General features: G+C 41.1%; 1 long non-coding RNA gene across 1 annotated transcript; it reads right to left on the bottom strand.

The window, feature by feature from the left end:
* Positions 1-173: 173 nt before the first annotated feature.
* LOC148119328 (uncharacterized) lies at positions 174-13,702 on the bottom strand. Its single transcript, XR_015735293.1, has 3 exons — positions 13,507-13,702; positions 10,514-10,722; positions 174-2,780 (listed from the first exon to the last, which is right to left on the bottom strand). It is a non-coding gene; the product is annotated as an uncharacterized LOC148119328 (long non-coding RNA).
* Between the last annotated feature and the right edge of the window lie 9,122 nt (positions 13,703-22,824).

Below are 22,824 nucleotides of genomic sequence, written 5' to 3'. Positions count from 1 at the left end.
CCTGTTTCGGTCTTTGATCATTTATAGAACTCTGCCAAAGTATACACTTTATATTTTCTGTTGGAATTTTTGATTCACCAACCATGTACCACGCCAGCACAGTCTGGAACTACGAGTCTTGGCAGAGGGTGTCCAGGTTAAATGAATCCACAAAGCACGAGGTTGAGGTGGAACAGCTGCTTCTTTATTGTTCTGCTGGGGCTAGTTTTATACCATGGCACCGAAAGAGGAGTGGGCTGTGAAGGGACTGTTACCTGACCCCAGGTGGGACTGTCACCTGACCACATTAGGGATCAAGGACTGATCATGTGCACTCAACCTTCACCTGTCCCCAGTAGGGACTGTCACCTGACCCCAGCAGGGATCAAGGAATAATCACGTGCACTCAAACTTCCTTATCCAACTCTAGGAGCAGAGGAAAGTTATGATTCTTTGCAGATAAGCACCTCAAATGGGGGCAGGGAAATGTAACTCGGGGCAGCAATTCCCACAATTCCCCCTACTTTATTTTATAATGAGGGGTCCTGTCTTAGGTCCTGCGAGGGAAGTACCTTCCCTTACCCGTCATTGGGCCCCCTATGCCCTGTCTTAGGTGAGGGGTCTTCTCACAGGTTGCCCGTCCTTGGAGACCCTCATTTTTTCAGCATCTGCAGCCATACCTCATGATTTCCGGGAGAGTCATGGGCCAGACTGAGTAACACCTGACGGTGGACAAGCTCAGTTGTGGTGAAGGTGTTTAGAAGTCATTTTAAGAGGAGCAGGCCTACTGCCACCCCTACTAGTCCCAAGGTCGCCAGGGACAAGGCACCTCCCTATTGCTGTGCCCAACCCCCAACCTGGGCCATGGCATTCCACCATCCCTCAGCAGATATAGGTTTAACACGAGTTTCATTAATTGCAATAATTTGATGTACCAAAGAGTGAGTAAAGTTTACAAAGGAATGATTCCAAGGCCCCCTAAGGTAAGCATTAAGGCGCTGCACCTCGAAGGACATATTTTTCACTTCCATAAGTGTCACACAGGCAGAATAATAAAAATGAGAACAAAAAGTTTGTTGTACCATCCACAACACATTAATCTGTTCCTGCAATAAGGCTGTTTGCTGATTTAAATTTAACACCCTCAATTGAATATGTGAGTCCATGGTAGTTTGAATCTCTAAGGCCTGGATAACATGGGCAGCAAGAGTGTTAACAGTCTCTGCAGTGGCTGCATTCTGGGACACGGAGATTCCCGCAATGGTGGCAGCTGTGGCTGATATGGCGATAGCTGTGATGACCGCGGCAGTGATTCTAAAGTCTCTTCTCTCTCAATACAAGATAAGTTCTTGTCCACCATGTGGGTCTTCTACCACCAGGAGAACTAGAGCAGGAATTCTCACCATCAGCATGGACTCATCCATTGGGGACCAGAAGTTGCTCAAAAAGCAGGAGCTGGAAGAACAATTAAGGACACCATCCTCCCCGACCGACCCATTAAAGGAGACAAACATAAAGGGAGGCAGAACACAAGCTAGGTTGACAATAGAGAAATTTAGTCCCACTGCATAATTAATCTGGAGGGATGACTCAAAGATGTCTGATGTGTTCAATCTGCCTGTAACATTGAAAGCCAAGACCTTTTGAAGGGCTAAAGGCTTAATATCTGTACATGCACGAAGGACGCAGAGAAACATGCCCGCGAATGTAGGTGAAACTCCTGCCATATTAGGATTTCTATAGGAATAATCAAAGGTCCCTCTCAAGGAGTTTTTAGAAGTAGGTCAGTGACCAAACCACCATAAATATTTATCTCCCTCCAATTTCTATGGTTCCGTGGGAGCACAATTTCCCCAAGATAATGGTAAGTACAATCTGAAGGATTGTGGCGTCTTCCAACATAAGGGAGCTGGTCTCAGAGGAGTTGGAAGTCCAGAAACATTTCTTTTAAAATTTATTGGGTAAAAGATATCTCGCAATCCAAAACAAGGATGCCCAGAAGAATTAGAAGAAAAATCTCCCAGAGAATAATTACTAAGGACCACACATGGTCCAGAAAGAGAGATACTAGGCATCTCTGAAATATTGCTAATCTTCCGGAAGCAGAGGGCAGGAGATATATCAAACGTTAAATTACTCAATGAAGATCTTTCTAATGCTGTATTTGCTGCAGGAACCCCCAATGTATAATTGATGGAATGAAAGGATGGAAAAACAGAGCTTATTTTACTTACTGGCATCAGTATGGGTGGATTCCTCACCAGTGCCCATCTCAGGCCTCCCTCAATGTTCTTCACTTGAATCCATATTATCAGGACCAGTAGGACCTGACTCCACTGGCCGAACATTCTGCTCTGGCACCCACATGGGTTTTTGGGTTCCTGGAGGGAAAACGCAAATGGCTTCCCTCACCCTAGCCAACATGGGTGTGGGTGATTGCCTCTGTCCCGTGATACTATCCTTCCATCTAACCCAACCCAGAGATTGAGAAGGTTTCTGCCAATGTCTCTACATTGCTGATAGACCTTGTTTATCTACTGTTAAAAAATTTAAAATGCATAAAATTGTAGATAACTGGGTATTTGGGGAGGTGATATACTCCCCCTTCTTTATTTTACAAAAAAAAATTGTTTAAGGGTAGCATGTGTGTGCTCCACTGTGGCCTGTCCTTTGGGATTATATGGAATTCCAAAGGTATATGTAATTTGATGTTCTTGGCAAAATTTTGCAAATCTTTGGCTGGAATAAGCTGGTCCGTTGTCTGTTTTGAGAAAATCTGGGATGCCTATATAGGCAAAAACCTGTAGACAATGAGAAATAACGTCCTTAATCTTTTCTCCTGAATAAACGGAGGCATAAATTACCTTGGAATAAGTGTCTACAGAGACACGTAAAAATTTAAGTCTGCCAGCTTGAGACAAATGGATAATATCCATCTGCCAAAGGTGGTTAGGATGGAGGCCTCGAGGATTAACACTTTCATTGGGGGCATTATGAAATGGAGCACAAGCTGGACATTGGGATGTGATTTGAGTAGCTGTGGCTAGAGTACAGTCAGAGTGAAACTTTAGAGAAGAGGCATTTAAATGATACTTTTCATGAAGATGATGGGCCTGTTGTTCCTCAGAAAGGAACAATGCCATTGGGCAGGTGAGGGAATTTGCAAGCTTATTTCCCTCTGCCAAGGGCCCTAGCAGATCAGTATGGGCCCGAATATGGCCAACAAAGGCAGGAAACACTCTTTGACATATAAGACTTTGCAGATGAACCAAAAGGTGGAAAACCTGAGAGGTAGGTAATATGTATGGCGAGATTTCCAATGGCCCAACAATCCTTGCCACACATATACTATCAGTATACAAATTGAAGGGTTGATCCTTGAAAAGAGAAAAGGCCATAAGGCAGGGCGTGAGTTCTGCAGCTTGGGCAGAAATTGGACCTAGGGGCTGCTTCTCTTTAATTGAATCAGAGACCACCACCACATAGCCCTTGGAAGAACCATCAGTAAACACTAAGCGCACTCCCTTAAGGGGGGAAGTTTTAATAATTCTTGGAAAGGTAACAGGATGATTCTTAAAAAATGAAATTAAACAGGAATCAGGATAATGGTCATCAAAAATGGCTCCAGTGGTCACGATGAACAAGGTCCATCCATTTTGAACCCTCTGTAGCCTTGTTATTTCCTCTTTTTGATAAGGGATTAGAAATTTATTTGGGATCCTGCCAAAAACTTGTAAACTGAAATCATATGCCTTCCATAGAAGCTTTAGCACCATTTCATAATATGGGGTCACTACCTTCTTAGGGGAAGTGGGTAAATGTAACCAATAAATGGGTCCCCCTTGCCAAAAAAACACCAGTAGGTGAAAATTGTGAGCTTGGGACGAGCCCCTAAATTCTGAGAGGAAACTCTCCTGTGACTCATTTTCCCCTCCCTGTCTGGAGGTTTTTTCTTTTTAATCTTTCTCTCCTCTACCTTTCCAGGCTGAGCAAGCTTAGTCTCACTATCTTGAATCTTAGATAACACCTCTTTAGTTGCTTCCAATGCCTGCTTAACCCGGGCTTTCTCTGTAAGCAAAGCATCCCTGATCAGTCTCCAAAGGGAGAGCATGGCAATTGGCAGGACTTCAGGAACTTCCTTTCTCAAAATTTTTTTGAAAATCCCCGCAAACCTGTTCCCATTCAGAAATATTGAGGGCTCCACTGGTGATGAACCAGGGACTCCACGTTTCTATAGTTTTAAAAAAATCTTCTAAAGTCTTAGTTTTTACAGCTGTTCCCTGTTCTTCCAATAACCTATTTAACTGAAACTTTAGCTCTGATTTACCCAGGGTATTCCCCATTTCTTAATTATCTCTTATCTCTTAATTATCTAAGTATCTCTTATTTCTTAATTAAATCTTAATCCCCAATGCATCCTGGCCGGACTACAGGATGACCCGGTTCACTATCCTCACCTTTCCAATCTCGGTGGGGGCCTCCAATTACCGCGCCAGCATGGTCTGGAACCACGAGTCTCAGCGGAGGGTGTCCAGGTTAAATGAATCCACAGAGCACGAGGTTGAGGTGGAACAGCTGCTTCTTTATTGTTCTGCTGGGGCTAGTTTTATACCATGGCACCGAAAGAGGAGTGGCTGCGAAGGGACTGTTACCTGACCCCAGGTGGGACTGTCACCTGACCACATTAGGGATCAAGGACTGATCACGTGCACTCAACCTTCACCTGTCCCCAGTAGGGACTGTCACCTGACCCCAGCAGGGATCAAGGAATAATCACGTGCACTCAAACTTCCTTATCCAACTCCAGGAGCAGAGGGAAGTTATGATTCTTTGCAGATAAGCACCTCAAATGGGGGCAGGGAAATGTAACTCGGGGCAGCAATTCCCACAACCATGGTTTTTCGATCATCCAGAGCAATACAGTGTTTTACAACAGGCATTGATTTTCTAATTTTCCTGGGGCTATATGTCCTCCACAGTGACTGGAAATGGCTGAACCACTTTCCACCTGGGAAGCTGCAAAGGTCCCCCAAGGAATTTTCCAATGGTAGTGGGTTACCTTCTTTGTTCTTTTTGATCTACATTCATTGGGCCAGTATCAGTATTTGCCACATCTTTTGCATAATTCAGAAGGTTAGGCCCTTCTATTTATGTTATTCCCAAAAGAAATATTATTTTTAGGAATGCCCTGTCTATAATCTCTTCTCAAATAGCCTATTCTATCACAATTAAATTATTTGGTTCATACCTTTGGAAATTATTTCTTCTATACAAGCCTCAGTGTTATAGTCAGGGAACTCAACATTGGCTGTATGTAGGATCCATTCATCCACTGGTGTTGATCTGGTCTTTAAGGGCCCAAGTATCTTTTTGCATTCTAAATTAACATTTTGAAAAGCCAGAGATGCAATGAATTCTCTTCTAACTTCTAGACCTGCACTTCTATGTGTATAGCTTTACTTAATCTTTGCAAAAAGTCACTAAAGGATTATCTTAGGCCTTGCATAACCTTATTGTATGATTCAATTATTCTTCCTAGTTCTTGAATCTTGTCCTAAGCACTCAAGGCTTCTGTATAGCATAGGGACAAGATGTGTTCATTGTATATAGCTTGACTATCCAGATTTGCAAACAGCCCTCTGTCAGAATTTGATCTTGGGATGTCTGAAAACCATTGACTTTATCTTGATGTTCAGGGCCTTATCTTTCTTTTCCCAGTAAATCATCCAGTATAACTGTGGACCATCTTCTAATAGAGCTGAGACTGACTGAAGCCAATCATGTGAAGTAACCTTATTTCTTGAAGTTTATGTCTTTACCATCTGCTTCACATATGGCGAATGGATGCCATAAGATACTACTGCTTGCTTAATATATTTTAGATCATTCATACATGTAGGTTCCCATTTACATTTTGGGTATTTATTATTTGCTCATCAGAAATAGTAATTTGATAAGTAGCTAAAACTCTTGGTATGTCATCTCTGTCTCTGAGAGGTACTGACAATGTTAAGCCTTTATTATTCTCTTTTGTGTATACCTCGTCTCCTTGTCTATCAGTTCTGACAAGTTCTTCAGTGGTTTTAAATTTATGTACCACACTCACTTGTAGCATCTGAAATTCTTGACCTGTGAAAATTCCTAATGATTTCATCAAATCAATTAATTTCTGGTTCTGATCATGTATATATAATTTCAAGTCTTAATGTTTATCCATTAATGATATCTTCTCATCCTAAGAGATTATTTGGATGGCATATAGATTGCCTTCCCAGAGGGATGTTCTATTTGCTAGCTTGTCATAACTTTTTAACAGATTTTAATTGTCATTTTCAACAGTATGAATCCTTTCAGATAATCTCTCAGAACCATTCTGTGAGGTTTCACAACCAGTTGTCATTGGGTGAATTTCTCTGCAAAATTATGATTATCATTATCAATTTATGAATCCTTTCAGCCAACTTCTCACTACTAGTCTGTAAAGATTTTATTATTTCTAAAAGTTTCTCATTCTTGACTCTGTTATCAAAAAATTTCTTTAAGAATAGAATATGAATTATCAAACTAATAGAAGCTATGTCTAAGAATGTATACATCCCAGGTAGGTCATATACCTCTTTTATATTCCCTCTATAGGAGAAAGGAAAAGGTTATTAAATTACTGAGTGGTGATATTATCTGTCATTATCAAATGACTTTCCTCTGCTAAAATCCTGGTTCAAATGAGAATTTTAAGTTGTAATAATGATGTGGACCAGTAGGTGTTCCAGTTGTACTACTAAAAATTTCAGAGATACTGAATTTTTAAATTAAGCATCTGGTATTAATTGTTTCAATGATGCTAACCTGTGAATTTTTTAAGCAGAATTCCAAAGCAAACTGAATGGATTTTTATTAAGGAGATGCTGGTCAGGGTAGTCCTGCAGTGGGTGCATACTGGCTGCAGGAGCCAAGGGAACTGCAATAACAGCATGGGAGCCACATATGGGGATGGCAGCAAGTCATACGGACCACAGGAGCCACAGGAAGCTGTATGGGTGCCATGCAGTGTGGCAGCAAGCCCAAGGTACTATTGCAAGCTGAGGACAGACAGTCAGGGCAGGAGAGGAAGTTGTACTGGGTTGAATGGGAGCTGGAAGCACTAGTTTTTCTCCCAAACCCTGGTGGCTAGGTTTGGGTCTGCCTCTGGCCTATGCCACTGAACAAAAGAACTCAGGAAAATGGATTTTTCCATGAATTTCTACTATGAATATTGGGCAGAAAATGTCACACAATTAATAAAAGTCCAGAGACAGAAATTTGGGTTCAATCTGAGGGTCAGAAAAGAAAAACAGCCAGTCACTGACTCTTACCTCTACCTCAGTCCAAAATGGCAATCCTGCTCCAGGAATCTCAGAATCTGACTGTGTCTGAGAGCTTTCTCCACTGAGACAGATTTGGGGACTCACTAATTAGCTGTCAAAATAGTTTTGTGGATTCGCTGGGATTTTCACATTCATGTTGTCTACAAACAAAGAATGCATTATTCTATCCTTTCTGATCCTTTTGCCTTTAGGATCCAATTTCAGGTTGAATGTGAATGGTGAGAATGGAAGCCCTAGGATTTTTCCTAGGTCAGAGAGGCAAACATTTACTGTCACAGTAGGTAGGATGCTGGTGAAGGCTTTTAATAGCTGCTTTTTATTGCGTTAAAAAAGTTGACATCTGGCTTGTTGTGATGGTGCATACCTACAATTCCAATACCTGGGAAGTATTAATGATGAATTGGTGCACATTTATGGGTAGTCTGATCAGTATAAAAAGACCCTATAACAAAACAAAAAAAATGTAGCAAGCAGTAACCACTTCAAATCCCAAACCCCACATTAAATGAAACAGGAGATAAGACTTAGAATGCTCTGTGGACTGTTTTATTGATCATAGATGCTTAGTCAGGATTTTCATATAACTGTTTGTGGAACCCAGCATTTTGTTTTGTCTTCTTAAGCTTTCAGTGGAGGAAATTATATGTTTTTGCTTCATCCATTTTCCTTAGGATAAACCCTGCCTGATATAAGTAAACTATTTTGTACATTCCTGGATTTTGTTGTCTATTATTTGGTCATGGAATTTTGCATCTCAGTACATGAAGGATGTTGATCTGTGGTTTCTCTGATTTTTATTGTTTTATACTGGACTTTGGCATTGAGACAATGCTTTTGCCTTAGGATGAATTAGGAAATGCTTCCTCTTGTATTTTGGGAAAGCATATCTGTAAAATTTATATAATTTCTTCTTTACATGTACAGTAAAAGAAAGCCTTCTAGATCCAGAAAAGTAGTTTTTTGATTTTTTTTTTAGCTATAAATCTAATTTCTTGAGTAGATATAATTCAGGTGACCCTGTTTATCCTAAAGGAGTGTGACAGTCATATTGAGTATTAACTGGACAAGATCTCTATTCCCCCAGGAGACACACCTCTAAGCATGTTTGTGAGGGAGTGCCTAGATTTGGTTAATGGAGGTGGGCAGAACTACCCTAACTGTGGACAGAGAATTCCATCACCTAAAGTTTCTGGCCAAATAAAATGGAGAAATTGATTGAACCACCAGTATTCATCTCTTTGTGTCTCCTCACTGTGGATGCAACATGACATCATCTTCCTCACACCCCTGCCATGACGGACTGTACCTTCAGACTGTGAACCAAAACACACCCTTCCTTCCTTCAATTACTTTTGCCCAGTATTTTATTGAACCAAATCAGGAATAACAAATATAGTAAATTTAGTGCTTTATGCTTTCTTTGAGAGAGTAGTTGACTTATCTGAATTGTCAGCATTATTTCCATGGAGTTGTCAGAATGCTTATTTTAAAAATATTCTTTTTGATCACAAATTGCTTTCATACTTTTCATGGCATATATTCACCATACTTGGTGCTATGTCATAGAAGAATATTTTTATATAAGCAAATATTGTTTGTTTATCATATTCCCGTGCCACTACCCTTCTCCTCATGCTTCCCCCTTCCACTAGCCCCCATTGTTTCCCTAGAGAGTTTTATTTTGACTTTCGTATAATTTATATATACGTAATTTTATGTCTCTATAAGCAGTTAAGATGTATATATCAAAGAAAAATATATTTGTCTTTCTGAGTCTGACTTAATTTGTTTAATATAATTATCTCTGGTCTCCACCACTTCCAGTAAACAGCATGACCGTGTTCTAAATTCCTCTCCTGAGCCCATCTGTTGTCTATGCTTGCTTACCAGTAGATCTGAAGGATCCTCTTGTGTACACTTGCCCCAACTTTAGTGCAAGCCTTGCAGGTGTGTACCACCATATCTGGTTTGCCACAATAGTGATGAGATCTGAATTTATGTCCTCATGTTTGACAGCAAGTATTCTACCCACTGAGCCACACACCCCCAACAGTTTTTAAACCCTTTAAAAGCTGTTAACTACTACTTTGCCTTTCTGGTATTTGGGATATAGTTTAGGGATGCCTTAGTCCTAAAAACTGGTCAAAAATATGGGAAAATAATCTTTATTCTGCTTGGGGAAGAATCAACAGGATTTCAAATATAGCTGCTAATAATAGGAAAAGAGTAGAGTAAGTTTATGATTACAGATAAACCACTAAAATACTTTTGATATCTGTAGACTACCCATCATCATTTAAAGTCATCTTTAAGGTTACTGGTCTACATTATGCTCAGTTGTCATCATGTTAGCATGTAATCAGTGTCAGCTGTTAAAATTTAGAAAAGTCCCATAACAGTTTTGATCTCCATGAGCAGAAACATTCCCTTCTTCAACTAATGGACCTCTAATAAAACTTCTTGTCATGCCAATGATTTCTCCCATATTCCTGTGGATATTATAGATAGGGACTCTGATCTTGATGCAGGTGTCTTGATTTATAATGGAGTATGTTCATAGTGTTATCTATCACCAATGTCCACAAATCACACCGTTGCTTAAAGGTTGAGCATTTTGACATAATGGAGAATTTTAGATTGTATGAAATGAGGCTGCCTATTCCTGTCTTTCATATCCATCACATCCCTACTGCCACAAAACTGTATGTTTAACAATAGTTGTAAATTTTATGGTAGATATTTTGTAGCAATACAAAAAAATCTAAAGTAGACAATATGAATTGCAACTTTTTAAAATTTAGACACCAGTGGAAACTTCTTGTTATAGAAAGAAACATAATAACATGTTAAAGTTTATTAATATATAAATTAGTCATTTTTACTATTGCTTTCATCTAGGAAAAGAAATGATTTTTAAAGGAAAAAATAGGAACTTCTTGTGATGGTGCAGGGCAATAGTCCCAGCACTCTGGAGCCTAAGGCAGGAGAATCATGAGTTGAAAGATAGCTTGAGTTACATAGCAAGACCCTGTCTCAAAGACAAACAACAACTAAACAAACAACTCAGCTGTAGCTGAAATATTAAATCTTCACACTTGTATGTTGGACACTGATACTGATGATGTAGGTAGACAGAGGGGACCCAGCACAGCTGTGTTGGAGGCACTCACCTGTGTTCTTCCCAGCCAGCTTGTTCATCAGATAGGATTTACCTGTGCGGTAGAAACCCACAATGGCCACCACCACCACAGGCTGTGTGATGGCCGACAGGATCTCCAGGGCCTTCTGATTAGGCCTCAGTTGCCCTTTCACATTCTCAATCAAGTACATGGGGTCTGGCATGCAGGTCTCTGAGGCCATTTTCAGGGTTGTCTCCTGTCTTCAAGTAGGATGGATCCGAATTAGTTTGTAGCAGCCCGAAGGCAAAGAACTAAAATTCTTCAGTTTTGTATGTATCAGTGAGCTAGTGAGTGAAAATCTGTATTCATTTAGAAAATTATAAAACTATTAAGAATTTTATGTAAAATGTCAAAGAAATGATTTAGCATTCTACAACTCCCATACTCAAATATTCCATTGGCTGACTGTTTTGTTTTTCTGACCTTCACAATGAACCCTAATTTCTGTCTCTGGGTTTTTATTAATCTTACCACACCTCTGCTTCTATGTTATGGTTATGTGACTTGGTGTTCTTATTGGACTCCTGACAGTGGGAGTCAGGGGAGGGTGTCTCTGACTCTTTTGCCTGCTCTTGGGACCGTTTTCCTCCTACTGGGCTTCCTCACCCAGCTCTGATCTGGGGGTTGTGCCTAGTCTTATTGTAACTGGCTATGCCATGTTCAGCTAATAGGGAGGCCTGCTTTTTTTCTGAAGGGAAACAGAAGAGGAGTGGGTCTGGGAGAGAAGGAATATGGGGGTGAAGGGCTGGGAGAAGTAGATAGAGGGGAAACTGTGGTCAGGATATATATTTTAAAATAAAAAAGTTATACCCTGAATCATAAGCTTTACTAGCTATATTCTAAATGTACTTAAACCAGAGAGGATGAAAGAACCTTCAATCAGTAGCTAATGGAAGCAGGTGTAGAGATTCACAGCCAAGCACTAGGTTGAGCCTCTGGAGCCCAGTCAGAGAGAGGGAGGAGGGATCACATGAGCAAGAGAGCAGGGTCAAGACCATGATGGCGAAACTCACAGAGACAGCTCCCAAGCTAGTGGGAGCTCATGGACTCTGGACTGACAGCTGAATGGAACTATGTTCTCTGAATGGTAATGACAGCTGTGTGTCTTGTTCTGTTTGTTGGGCCCCTGGCAGTGGAACTAAGATTTATCCCTGGTGTGTGAACTGGCTTTTTGAAGCCCATTCCCTACTGTGGAATACCTTGCTCAGCCATGATGAAATGGGGAGGGGTTCTGTTCTACCTCAACTTGATATGCCAGGGTTTGTTGACTCCCCATGCCTTACTCTCTCTGAGGAGTGGAGACAGGGGTAGAGGGAGAATGGAAGGAGGGAAGTAGCGAAAAACCATGGTTAGTATGTAAAATGAAAGGAAATTTAAAATAAAAAACCCCATAAGCTTCATTAACTATACACTAAATGAACTTAAACCAGAGAGGATGAGAAAGTAAATATTGAAAATACTGCAATATTTGCAAAAGAAATTTTAAACATTGGATATTGCTGAAAGCACCTGTGATGTGATTAGTAAGAGAGCAGGGAGCAAGTCAAGAGTGCCAGAGAGGCCAGGGTCACAGGAAATCCATTACCTCCTGCTGTACACCTTTAGGTGTTTCTGTTTCGACTTCCTGCTTATTAGAGAAGAGAGAAATAAATGAGAAGAAAAGGAAGTGAAGGAGTGGGGAAAATAGAAGATGGGAATCAATAATGGTGACAATTTTTAAATAAGGGAGGGAGGCTGGTGGCCAGAAATTTAGAGGGGGGTTTTCAGAAGTGCTGGAATAACTGACTGAGAGATGAGCAGGTGGCAGATAAAGCAAATGAGACACCATCTTTAGCCCTGTGAGGGACTCTTAAAGGAAACCCTTTGGTAAAGCACAGGGTTTGATTCCCACAGGAGCAGGGGAGGGGTAAGAACTGAGTGGGTCCTAGGAGTGAGTGTCTCTGCACTGCTGAAAAAGGAGATCTGCTGGGAAGTCAGGTCAGCTGTGTGATAGAAAGCATGTCACTGCCCTGATTGTCTTTCACTCAGGTTCCAGCTGTGACTGGAAGTTCCCCGAAAATAGCCCCACTTGTGTTAATGAACCCACAAGGCTGACTGACCTACTTGGAATGTTGTTAAGTCTGGACCCAGATTTTCCCAGTTTACCTTTAGCTGTCTCCATGGTCATTTCTTGGGAATGTCTGTGCTTGGCTTACCCTCCTGTGATTATCAAGTCAAATCCTTTCTGGAATGTACAAAGAGACCCCTAATCCTCACCTCCCCAAAGGGGTAGATTTGATAGCATCTGAGGCTCTCTCACTTTATCATAACCTGATGTTCCAGTACATTTTAAATGGGCAAGGGCCAAAGTTTTCTTTGCTCTACAGCTATAAAAATTGGAGGAGACTCACCACGGTATAACGTGGTGTTTGGGATGACATGAATCTCTGTTCCTGGGTCATCATCACTCACATTTGACTCCAGAATAAATTGCTATTCTCTTTAAGTTGGAACTGTGTTTTTACACCTAGAAAGTGTTTCCTCTCTTTGTCCTTCACTATGGCGAGGGCTCTTACTCTGTGTCTCATTCTGTTTCCCCATATAAATCAGCTGGAGGCAGCCCTTTCTGTAGGAGTAGGACTAAGTTAACTCCATCACTGACCATAGTTATTTAATGTTGTCCCTGTCAGCAGAGACAAGGTGAACACAGAGAGAGACAATCCTGATGCATACCCTTGCCCTGTTTCAACAACATGTTTGCTGGTCTCTTAACTCAAAGCAAGCCCAGTAGTGGCATTTAGAGATTGGCTGTCTAGATAATACCACACAGGATTCATCTGATGCCTTGCTCCAGCCCATGCCCAGGAGCAGCCTTTCCTAGTTCAGTAGTTTTTAAGAAAATAATTAACCCTTATAAATGCCCTCTCGCCGCTGCCCAGCTTATGACCCCAGAGCTCTTCAGAGCTGGAGAGAACTCTGAAAAGAGAAGTAACTCAGTCTCTTACCCGCTGTTGATCCCACTGTGGGTGAATAGGTTCCTTCTGTTCTCTGTTATTTCCTCCTGCAATGATAGGAGACTTTCTGTATTTCCCCCAAGTAATGGGATTTTGGAAATCCTGGCAACCTTCGCAGTGGATCAGAGAGCTATGAAACTGAAACCACCCAGTCTAGGCAGTGAGTCAACAGTCACACAAAGAATTTTCAATGCAGAATCTTCAAATATTTATCTTGAAGAGATCTTTGAACTGTATGTGTTTTCAGAAGCACTCCCATAAGACCTAGAATATATATGATTCTCATGTATGCTGCCATTTGGAGAGCACAAATTATGAGATAGCATATTGTTTTTAAGTGTAATCTCCAGAACCAGAGACTCACTCAGTGGACTGGGCATGTTGTTAGAGATGAGGTGATGGAGGGAAACAGCGTGTTCCAGCCTCCTCAACACCCTGCACCTGGTACTTGTGCTCACTGCAGTCCGGTTGAGGCCTCTTATTGCTCCTTAGGGAACTTGCTAACTTCCTATTAGGGAAGTGACAATTACAGAATCAGGGCAGCGTGCTTGTTGATTTCCTAGGATCCACCCTAGAGAACCTCGTGACCCTTTCTGGGGAAGTGAGGATAGCAGAGAACCACAGAATCTCAATAAGGTACCTGCTGTTTCCTTTATAGCAATGTGAGGATCCAGAGAGAAGAAGCCTGCTGCAGATGTGGCTGACTAAATTAGACCCTTCCTCAAGCTTAAAGGAAACACTAAAAGTCTATAACACAATGCTTTGCCCCTAAAGGTGCCTGTGCCACTTAACAGACCAGAATTCTCTAGACCAAGGGTTCTCAAATGTGCATTGTAACTGTTTTAGTGGTCAAATGACACTTTCACAAGGGTCACATATCAGATATCCTGTATTTAATATATTTACATTATAGTACATAATAGTATCAAAATGATGTTATGAAGTAGCAATGAAAATAATTTTATGGTTGGGGTCACCACATCATGAGGAACTATATTAAGGGCTTACAGTGTTAGGAAAGATGAGAGCCATGATTCTAGACAGCTGAATGACAGAAAATTCTGAAAATGGGCAAATTCCTAAGACATAATGATGCTCCACCCTGAGTTGAAAATTTTCTTCTCTCTTCTTTAATGATGACTGCAATTTTTGTCACTGAGTCCTGTGTTCTCCCCACACCCTGCTCACCTAAACAACTTACTGTAACATAGCTGAAATGCATTGGCCTTTGCCCAGTGAATTCCCAATTCCCAGGCTATAGGAGTTGTCATAATAAAAGAAAGCTTCCAGAAAAATACAGAGACTGAATATGAGGAGAGAAAACCACATTGACATTTAAGTGAGTCTCTGAGGGATGCTTTCTCAGATTCACAGATCCAGGAAGATTAATGACCTCCCAACACAGATAAGATTATCACAACCACCATTCTAGAACTGGCCATCTCTTAAGATTAGGAGTATAACTTGGTACCTACCTGCCTGGGTTTGAAATAACATACCTCTGAAAGAACTTGCACCACCCTCCTTATTTCAGACAAGGCAAGGTGGCTGCAAAGGTGGGCTCTCATCTTCAGGAACATGGCTCCTTGCTAGGCTGTCTCCTCCTTCCCTCTGTTTCTGAAGTCACTGGGAGCATCTGTTAGGTGACTTCAGAACAGGATACTCTATGGTTAAAATAAAAAGCTATCTCAGAAATTGGAATCAGATCACTCCTTACCCTAGAGCCTCTTTCACCAAGGCCCTCTCTCCCCAGACCCTCTCCCGTAGGCGCCCCCTCCCATAAGGACCTATTACCCTATTCCTCCCCTAGGCTCCCTCTCCTCTAGACAATCTCAACCCTAGGCTCCCTCTCTCCTTCTCACTTCTCTCCTGGGATCTCTATTCCTAGGTCCCTCTCTTCCTGGGTCCCTCTCTCCTAGCTGGCAGCTGGTGCCTGTTTGTTTCGGAACTCTTGAGAACTGAGAAGCAGAGGTAGTCTGCTAGTGGCTGAGTCCACAATCAGAAAAAAGGCAAGTTGCTTTGGGAGGAATATAAATTTAATGTGTTCCTGGATTTGATGTAATATCTTGTTTAGTATTGCTAAACTAATTTTGAGAGAATCTCTGCTTGGCTTTTCTTGATCTTCGCTTGTCATCGCCTCAGTATGTGGTCCTTAAAATCATTTGGTAATCTTTTGTATTAAAGAAGATTGAACGGTGTGTGTAGGATGGAAGTTATTTTCTCTTAGTAAATGATTTCATCTGAACAAAGAAAAAGAAAGAAAGAAAGGAGAAAAGGAAAGGGGGCATTCTCAAGCTCCAAATGAGCCATTAGATCCTGCCTATAGAACAGGAATTTCTCACAATGGGGGGTAGGGAGGCATTGAAAGCACTGCCTTGTGCCAAATCAGCCCAGGAGACATTTTTACCTTTTCTCTCTTTTGGCATCCTTTCTGCAGAATGATTTATTTAAAACCGTTCTCTCTCTCTCTCTCTCTCTCTCTCTCTCTCTCTCTCTCTCTCTCTCTCTTTCTCTCTCTGTGTGTGTGTGTGTGTACGCACATGTGTTTTCAACACCCTTCCTTCCATCCTTCTACTTTTCTCAAATTGATTGCCTCCTATTCTTTGTTGTTGTTTTTTTCACCCACACATACACACATGAGTGGATTTCAACAAGAAACTTGGGCTAGCCTGGGATTCATTATGTAGTTCAAGCTGATCCTGAATTCATCTGCCTCTGTCTTTTGACAGCTGGGATTAAAGACTTGGGCCATCACACCCAGCCCTGATGTTATTAAATTTCAATTAAAATATTTTAAAGTCTGCTTCATTTTTACTAGTCTCTTGAGCTGGTTATTATCTTATTTCCAATAATGGGCAGTCAAGGAAGAAATGCTATGTCAGCCTCAAGTCTCCATATACATGCACACATAAGTACATGTGTAGCCTCAAGTCTCCATACACATGCACACACACACATACATATACAAGACACAGACATATACTTTCACAAAAGTACATGCAATATAGACATAAATACAGAGGACAACTTCTAGGAAAGAAAAAAGTATCTGTCTGAAATGAATTGGAACCCTATCTAGCATGTAGGCTATCTGGCCTATGTCCTGGGCCGTTTTTAATAGATATGAGAATAGCACTCTCTTATATGTAGAAATCTTTATGACAGCATAGGCCTCTCTTCAGAAAGGTTAATGAGAACCTTCAATGAGGCCCTGAAGGGAATGACAGATAGTATTTCACTTGTCTATATAGTTTATCACACGTATCAGTATTATGTGATTTTTTCCTGGCAGACATGAACAAAAATTTACTCATTACAGATAGGGTGCTGGCAATAGACCAAGAAAATATCATCAAGACCAGTTTTGTTGAACCAGTGAGTTTATCGGAACTATTTACAAGAGTTTGCAGGGAGGCCACCTTACGGGAATGTATGTGACAAAAGGCAGCAGCATTACTGAAAAATCAAACAAATGTACTCAATAAAGAAAGCCTCAGCCCTTCTCCAGTTCACTAAATAGTACTTTTAAAAAGCCACTGGGCAGGGCAGTATGGTGGAATTCCACCCTTGACAAAGCCCTTTCCCCAATTTCAGGAGTTCTTTTTCATTTCCCACTACTAAATCAAGTTCAGTTCTCACTGTTTGTTTTAGTCTGTGTTATTTTATTCCTCTTGGGCATGAGGCAGTGAACTCAAGTGGGAAGCAACCAGCCGGGAATGACTTGAGTGAATGTCTTCCATCATTTGTCACAGAAAAGGTCCGCATCCTAATGTAACCATTGGTGATGCCGTCCCTCCCCCAGTCTCCCACAACGATTCTAGCACTGAGATGCAGAGAGTTGGAAAGAAGTGTGTTACTCAGTTCCAGGTTGAATTTTCAGTGTCCTGCAACCAAAGTGTAAGGTACCTTCAGCAATAGTATATTACCATATAATTCTGATAGACCACTGAGATCATTAGTCATGGCCTGCTTGTTTTAGGGGTCTCTGGGTCCTTCTTGACCAACAAAATTTAACAGTTTTATTATAGATTGTCAAACAATGTCTGGGGAATAAGGTCACACTCAGGCCTTAATTGTGGTTCATTATTGCTTTAACATAAACCACCTACACAGAAACAGAATATTAACTCTGTGTCAGTAACCTTTACAACAAATGTTAATTGTGCTGGAATTCTACTTCCTCAGCTGGTGAGGAACTTCAATCAGGCTGTGGACTGAAGGTTTACCTTTCCTCCTCAGGCTGTCATATTGCTCTTGTCTTTTTGTCTTGTCAGGGTCCCAGCTGGCCAAAACTCACACTGCTTGGGTTTGAGGAACCATCATCCCTTCTATGACTTTAAGTCAGTGCTAATAACTGAACCTCTCCCATGTTTGACGGTTTTGATATTAAGACACCCTGTAGTTTGGTTTTGACTGTCACACATTGCCACAATTGTGTTTGGCCCCTATTTTTTGTGTGAGTTTGTTTGATGTGATCCCCTGCTACAGAGGAAGTCAGTGACAATGGGTCCTATTAGGACAAATTTCATCAGCTGAGAGGAGTAGAAGTTGGGGCTTTAATGCTGCATTTAGCTGGAGTCTATTCACTTTTTCTTTTTCAAAACATTGTGTCTCGGGATTTTATATAGATAATCAGAGAAAATACCCACTCTGTTTAGTTCAGTCCCCCATTTTTTTTAAAATGGCCAATAAATACTTAATGACATGTCCAACTTCCTTAACTATCAGGGAAATGCAAATCAAAACAACTTTGAGATACCATCTTACACCTGTCAGAATGGCTAAAAGCAAAAACACCAATGATAACTTATGGTGGAGAGCATGTGGAGTAAGGGGAACACTCATTCATTGTTGGTGGGAATGCAAACTTGTGCACCCACTTTGGAAATCAGTGTGGTGGTTTCTCAGAAAACTGGGAGGTAACCTACCTCTGGATCTAACAATACTACTCTTAGGAATTACCCGAGAGATGCCCAATCATACTACAAAAGCATTTGTTCAACTATGTTCATAGCAGCACTATTTGTAATAGCCAGAACCTGGAAACAACCTAAATGCCCCTCAATGGAAGAATGGATAAAGAAAATGTGGCACATCTTCACATTAGAGTACTACTCAGTGGTAAAAAGACAATGACATCTTGAATTTTGCGTGCACATGAATGGAAGTAGAAAACACTATCCTGAGTGAGATAACCCAGACCCAAAAATATGACTATGGTATATACTCACTCATTAGTAGATTCTAGTCATAAACAAAAGACATTGAGCCTATAATTTGTGATCCTAGAAAAGCTAAGTAACAAGGTGAACCCAAAGAAAAACATATATAGATCCACCTGGAAATTGGAAGCTGACAAGATCGCCTGGCAAAAGTTGGGAGCATGGGGGCAGAGAGGGTAGAGGGAAGGAGGATGGGGAAGGAGAGGAGAAAAAGGAAGGGTTGGAGAGGGCTTGGAAAGTGGGATGGTTGAGATGGAGGAAGGATGGATACGGAAGCAGGTAAGGAGATATCTTAATTAAGGGAGCCATTTTGGGGTTGGCAAGAGGCTTGACTCTGGAGGGGTTCCCAGGAGTCCACGGGGATGACCCTATCTAAGACCCTGGGTAGTGGAAAGAGGGTGCCTGAACTGGTCTTGTCCTGTAGTCACAGACTGATGACTATCTTGAATATCACCATAGAACCTTTGTCTGGCGATGGATGGAGACAGAGACAAAGACCCACATCAAAGCACTGGACTTAGCTCTCAAGGTCCAGTTGAAGAACCAAATGAGAGAGACTATGAGCAAGGAAGTCAGGACCACGAGGGGTTCACCCACTGAGACAGTGTACCTGAGCTAATGGGAGCTCACCAACTCCAGCTGGACTGGGAATGAATGAGCATGGGATCAAACTAGTCTCTCTGAATGTGGCTGACAATTGAGGCAGACTGAAGTGCCAATAACAATGGCACTGGGATTTGTCTCTACTGCATGTACTGGTTTTTTGTGATCCTATTCTCTTTGGATGCATACCTTGCTCAGCCTGGATGTAGTGAGGAGGGCCTTGGACTCCCACAGGGTAGGGTGTCTTGTCCTCTCTTAGGACTGGAGGGGGTAAGGTGTATGAAGGAAGCAGGAGAGAAGTGGAAGGAGGAGAGGAAGTGAGAATTTTACTTGGTATTATTTTTAAAGCAATAAAAAACTATTAAAAAAGAAAGAAAAGACCCACTCATTTCCTGGTAGTATGCTTTGTTGGCCTCACCACATCTTTTCTTTGACAGGGTGTAGGGCAGTATCTATCTCTTTCCTTGGAAGTCTTCTTCAAGTCTTACCTCCTGTGTTGTCTGTTAAACACTGATTTTGCAAGTAGAAGAGATGGTGAGCAAACTAAGGGAGAAGCCAGAGGGAGGAAGCCAGAGGCAGCAGGTCTATATCCATAGTGCATACCACATCTCACCAAACGCTTTCTCCCAAAAAGTCTTCCTTTACTTATGGCAATGATGTGGCTTCTTTGAATGTGATAGAGTCAAGAATTTGGTCCTTTCACTTCTGGAGAAAGTTAAAGTTTGATGGAAGATATCTACCCAAGTGACTCCCAGCCGATAGCTTCAGACTTTGAATTCAGTGACTTATGCCCAAGAATAGAAAACAGGAACAAGAAGTGGGGCACATGAATGTGGATTTATTAGGGGAAAATGAGAAAGAACTTCCTTGATTTGAAAGGGAGGTGCCCCAGGATGACTTTCACTTGTCATGGCCTGTGTACTGGCCTCCTATGAGTAAAGTTTGAGGAACTGGATAAGAACTGGAGTTATCAAAACTGAGGCTGTTCATTGAGCTGCTCAGTGATACAGTTCCTTTTGTCTCAGTCACACATATTCCAGTAAGAAAACCAGCATCATACTCTTGTAAGTAACTCCAGTAAAATCAATGGTTCACTAAAATAGACTTAACTAGAATCACTTGAGGAGAAACCCCCTAAGTGGGAAGGAGTTCCAAGAGGGAGCACCATTGAAGATCTGAAGGTTGGGTGATTTAAAATTTTTATAGAGTCAATGTCCTTTATTTATGGCTAGAATTCACTTATGAATGAGTATATACCATATTCCTCTTTTTGGGTTTAGGTTACCTCACTCAGTAAAGCATTTTCTATTTCCATCCATTTGCATGCAAAATTCAAGATGTCATTGATTTTTACCATTGAGTAAAACTCTAAAGTGTATATGTGCCACACTTTATCCATTCTTCTATTGAGGGTCACCTAGGTTGTTTCCAGGTTCTGGCTATTACAAATAGTGCTGCTATGAACATAGTTGAACAAATGCTTTTGTAGTATGATTGGGAATCTCTTGGGCATATTCCCAAGAGTGGAATTGCTGGGTCCTGACTCCCAGTTTCCTGAGAAACCGCCACACTGATTTCCAACATGGCTGAACAAGTTTGCATTCCCACCAGCAATAGATGAGTGTTCCCTTTACTCCACATCCTCTCCAGTATAGGCTATCATTGGTGTTTTTTGCTTTTAGCCATTCTGACAGGTGTAAGATGGTATCTCAGAATTGTTTTGATTTCCATTTCCCTGATCGTTAAGGAGGTTGAGCATGACCTTAAGTGTCTTTTGGCCATTCGAACTTCTTGTGTTGAGAATTCTCTGTTCAGTTCAGTGCCCCATTTTTTTAATTGGGTTAATTAGCATTTTAAAGTCTAGTTTCTTGAGTTCTTTATATATTTTGGAGATCAGACCTTTGTCTGATGTGGGGTTGGTGAAGATCTTCTCCCAGTCAGTAGATTATCTTTTTGTCTTAATGACAGTGTCCTTTGCTTTACAGAAGCTGCTCAGTTTCAGGAGGTCCCATTTATTCATTGTTGCTCTTATTATCTGTGCTACTAGGGTTCTATGTAGGAAGTGGTCTCCTGTGACCATTTCTTGTAGACTACTTCCTAATTTGTCTTCTGTCAGCTCTAAACTTTCCTCTTAGGTGTAGCATGAGGGCCAGCTTGTTGGGGTATCTGTTCCCGCGCGGTACCCCACAACCGGCAAGTCCCAGAGAAAATCAATCACACAGAGATCTCTATAAGTTATAAAGCTGATTGGCCCATTAAGTCAGGCTTCTTATTAGTCCTTGTAACTTATATTAATCCATTATCATTATCTATGTTAGCCATATGGCTCAGTACCTTTCTCAGTGTGACAGCTCACATGTTGCCTCTTCAGTGGTCTGGGCAGGAATGGCGGAGGAAGCTTCCTGCTTTCCAGAATTCTCCTGTTCTCATTGCATCACCTCTACTTCCTGTCTGGTTTTCCCACCTATACTTCCTGCCTGGCCAATCAGCGTTTTATTAAAACACATGATTGACAGAATACAGATAATTCTCCCCCACCACTTAGGACTGACTTGGGTACATCTCATAGGATCTGTTAATCTTGGAATTTTTGATTTCCCTTCCTAATTTATTAATGACCTGTTGTTTATTTCAATATGGGTAAGGAAGTGTTCAGGAGGATGCACCCATAGCACAGAATCTAACTATTGGCAGTTGATGGCTTCTGAGAGTCAGTATTTCCCAGAGATATGGTCTTTAGTAGGTTGACTATGATCTAGTGGATGACACCACACCCATACGCATGCAGACAGCACTAATGTCACTTAGTGAGGTTTTTTTAAACAAAGAAATTAAAAGAAAAACTTTTTGAAGAGAAAAGGAAATTTGGAAGGGTTTGGAGATACCCAGAAGAATATTGGAGGAGGAGAAGGAGGCATGGTTTTCATAAAAATATGTTATATGCATGTGTAAAATTTTCAAAAGAATTACACCACACACACACACACACACACACACACACACACTTTTAAAGTGTATTGCTTTATCTCCAAGTATCTGTGTAGTTTCAAAGGTTATTCCTGCTGATTTCTAGTTTGATTCTACTGTGATTTGATAGGAGACAAAAAGTGGGCTTTTAAAAAATAATCTATTTTTTTGTTTTATGTGCATGAGTGTTTTAACTTCATATATGAATGTGCACATGTTTGTAGTGGCTGCAGAAGTCAGAAGAGTGTGTCAGGACCTATGCAACTGGCATTGCAGTCAGTTCCATGTTGCTTTTGCTTGCTGGGAGAACCTGTTTCCTTTCCAAAAGCAGTAAATACTTTTGCCAGCTGTGGTACCCCTCTAGCCCCCAATTTTATTTATTTATTTATTTACTAGGGTTTATTCTTTTGCAGTGTGGGCAATTGTAGACAATGTTCCATGTGCTGCTGAGAAGAATGTATATATACTGTCTGATGGAATTTTCTGTAATGCCTTTCAAGTATAATTGATCTGTTCA

Source organism: Myodes glareolus, chromosome 17 (genome assembly GCF_982192425.1).
Source record: "Myodes glareolus chromosome 17, mMyoGla1.1, whole genome shotgun sequence".
In the NCBI taxonomy this organism is placed as follows: domain Eukaryota; kingdom Metazoa; phylum Chordata; class Mammalia; order Rodentia; family Cricetidae; genus Myodes; species Myodes glareolus.
This window is presented reverse-complemented; position numbering and strand designations above follow the sequence as displayed.